Raw genomic sequence first — 3,936 nt, 5'->3', positions numbered from 1 at the left:
CAAAAAATTAGTGACACTTTCAGCAATGACTTAAACTAGATAATGACATTAGACGTGATATGACTCACATAATTCAAAGTTGATGATGCCTTCATCCATATGTTCTTATATTTCTGTAACAGTTGACGTGTTTCCTTGCCCTCTTGAACATCAACCTTGAAATCGATGGTCATAATAAGAGGTTCAAAAAGTCATAAGAATTGAACCTTCTTCCTTCTGGGTCCAGCCATGAAATAACCCAAGCTGCCGCACTATCACTGCATATGCTCATATGCCTGCGAATACCAAAAAATAAGTGACACTTTCAGCAATGACTTAAACTAGATGATGACATTAGACACGACGAGACACACATAATTCAAATTTGATGATGCCTTTATCCATGTGTCCTTATATTTCTGTTACAGTTGGTATGTGTCCTTGCCCTCTTGAATGCCAGCCTTGAAATCGATCGTCATAATAAGATGTTCAAAAAGTCATAAGAATTGAACTTTCCTTCTGGATCTAGCCATGAAATAACCCAAGCTACCGCACTATCACTGCTACGCTCAAATTAGTTGGGTTGCAGTTAGCATAGTCACATGTGATTAGATAATTTAATTGCAGTTAAACAGTTATAGCTATAACCTTATGTTGCAATTTGGGATCCCTTGCCATCTCCTAATTGGTTACTCACAAAGGTCTATTAGTGTAAATGCTTGGAGAGGACCATAAGTGGAATATGTCATCAGGTCGTGGAGCCTGCCATCTTGGAAATATACAAAAATAGGCAAAATGAACCATATAAAATACAAAAAAGTGATGTCCATCGATTAACAAGTTCGCCTACCATGTTGTGGATTAGACTTTCCCTATCAGCAATCATGTTTGGATCTGGATACTAGTCCAGGTGGTATACCATTTTATCAGCAAAGTCAACCATGATGCAATACCCACGGAAGAAGATGTCTTCGACTGGGATGAAAATTTGATGCTAGATTCAATTGGAGTTTAAAACCTTTCTAATAAAAATGCAATAACGGTATTGTCAATTGTAACAAGTTGACAAGAATGTAATTACTTACTCAATTGAGAAATTGACTTGGCTTAACCCAGAATGGCAAATATATTTCAGCAAGTTTATCCATCCACAACCCCTTACTAACATCTTCCTAAAAAAATACCCCTAGCATGTAAATACGGGGATGCAAACTGAAAATAAACCCCAAAGAAGAAAATACGGGGTGAATGATAAACTCACAGCAAAACGAGGTGAAAGGCATAAAAAAATATAGATTATTCAAGTGTTGTACAGAGCAAGTGTTACGCATGGCCACCATTTCAATGACTCTTCCATCGATCGGATGTACAGGAATTAGAGTTTCTATGTGACACCTAGTGAAACGAGATTCACACATTTTCACCACAGTGTCTCTGTGTTCAGTTCATTTTATTTTTTAAGGTACATACATACACAATCATACATAATTTAAGAGAAAATTTAAAAAAAATATCCACATACTCCATCGGATGGCCCTGAGAAAATAAGTAATTAAACAGCAGAGTGTCTTTGTGGTTAAAGCCCATATCAAACATCTCCTTAAATCTTAGCTTACAAATTTTGTTCTTGAACAAACCCTCGATCGCTTAGGAGGTTCTGATCCAAAACGTGTTAGAGTTGGTTAATGGAAGAACCTCCTCCTCATAACAACCGGTGCCGTTACCTGCACGGCAGGGCTGTCATCGTCTGTATCTGCAGCAACTATGGCTAGACTACCAACGAAGACCTCATTATCTTGGTTGGATACATGCACATTAGAACTATCTGCCCTACCAGTAGTATTTTCAAACATGAAGTTTGAAACATCATGGTCTTGCACAGAAGAATATAGAACTGATGCAATTTTTGTAGAGACCAAAAACTCCTTGCAGTTGAGACGTTGATTCCTAGGCAAATGGAGAAAATAAATTAGAATTTACTATTATAACTATAATTCATGAAGTTCTAATAGAGAGTTTGAGATACATACGTCAACAATTTGGATTCTTGAGTGAGGACAGATCCAAGGCATATCTTTGAAGGCCCCATTGCAAAATTTTAAAAAGTTAAATACGATCAATCCTCGTTATGCATCAGGGTTTGATGAAAAGTCATCTTATGCTAGTTTTTCAAGCATTTTTCACTTGTTTCATTAGGTTTTATGCACTTTCTTGCACTATAAGTAAGTGATTTGGAGTGAATTGTCATGATTATGTTAAATCAATCAACCATAATTTATTTGACACAAAATGATAAGGTTTAAGATAGAATTTGTTGGTTTTTGAATGATTTAGAAACCTTGTGAATTTGGTGATACTTTGATTAGATTGTTTGATTGCTTGCAGGTGAAGAAATGGTGAAGAGAAGAAAGAACCATGAAAGCGTGCCATATCAAAGTGTGTCCTAGGATATAAAAGCGTAGCACTCAAGGAACCAAGACACAAGGCCAAGGGCGCTACGTTGTGTGTTCAAACTGAGTGCTTAACTACAAGGCACTAGCGCCCACTTTGAAGAGAGCGCTACGTTAACTCTTTTACCTTTTTCGTGGACCATCAAAAGAAAAACAAGGAGTGACACTCAAAAATGGGGACAGCCAAGGTTTGAAAGAGGAACCATGCGCACAATGGGGCGCTACGTTGGTTCACTTCACTGAGCGCTACACAACAAGGCTTGGCATGAGGAAATTGGTTCAAATGGGATAGCCATGGTTCGAAGATGGAAACCCATATACAGGCAAAGGGGAGCTACGTTGAAATACTTCAATGAGTGCTACTACAAAGAAATTGATATTTAAGATGAAGCCACCAAGATTCGAAAGAGGGGCACACCATGCGCACAAAGGGCACTACATTGCCTCACCCAACTGAGCGCTTTGCATACATTAAGAGGCTTGGTTCGAAGGAAGCACAAGGAGCTAAGTGAGCGCTACATTTTCTTACTTAACCGAGTGCTCCACTGGAGCTAGGACCCATGGACCATTTTCAATCAAATGCCATCTTGGATCCACTTCTTCACCAATTTGAAAAGTCCACTCCAAATTCTAAAAACCAAAAATAGGAAGTGTATAAATAGGAGTAAATTCAATTTGTAAAGGACCTTTAGTTCATTTTTTTAGTTTTCACTTGAAATTTCCATTTTGTCTTTGAATTTGGGATTTAGGGAATTGGATCTAGCTTTCTGTTTTTATTTTCTTTTCTTCTGCAACTTCTGCTATCTGTTCTTGGAATTTGAATTGAGCTTGAAGAGCTTCATTGATTCTAAATTTGAGAATTATCTTGCACCCTTCATCTCAATTGTTCTAAGGATTAGATCTAAGTTTCATTTGCTATTTTCTCTTTTGATTTCTTCTGCAATTACTTTCTGCTTGATCAAGAGAGCAATTGAGATCTAGATCTGCTTTCTACTCTCATTTCTCTTCTTCGATATTCAATTTATCTTTAAGAATTTCATAATTGAATCATTTCTTCTTGCTGTTTATTTCTTCAAGCAATTTTCCTTTCTGTTTTGCTACTGAATTGAGTCCATTCATCTAATAGCTTTCTGATTTGCTTCAATTTCCATTTTCTTGTTGAGTTCTGAATCCCAGCACCCAAATCCCTTTTACTCTTCAAGCAATTTACATTTCTCAACAATTTAGCTTCAGTGATTTAGATTTTTTGCACTTTAAGCTTTAGCCATTTACATTTCTTGCAATCTAAGTTTCAGTCATTTACATTACTTACACTTTAAGTTTCAGCTCAATTTACATTTTATGCACTTTAAATTCTGTCAATTTTCCCTCTCCCTTTTACTTTCATGCAATTTAGCTTCTGTTGATCACAATTCACTCAAATCATCAACTGTTTGCTTAACCAAATTCATCACCTAACGAAAATTGCTCAATCCATCAATCCCTGTGGGATCGACCTCACTCTTGT

This window comes from Arachis hypogaea, chromosome 3, assembly GCF_003086295.3.
Source record: "Arachis hypogaea cultivar Tifrunner chromosome 3, arahy.Tifrunner.gnm2.J5K5, whole genome shotgun sequence".
NCBI lineage: Eukaryota > Viridiplantae > Streptophyta > Magnoliopsida > Fabales > Fabaceae > Arachis > Arachis hypogaea.
The sequence above is the reverse complement of the archived record's forward strand: the minus strand, read 5'-3'. Positions refer to the sequence as shown.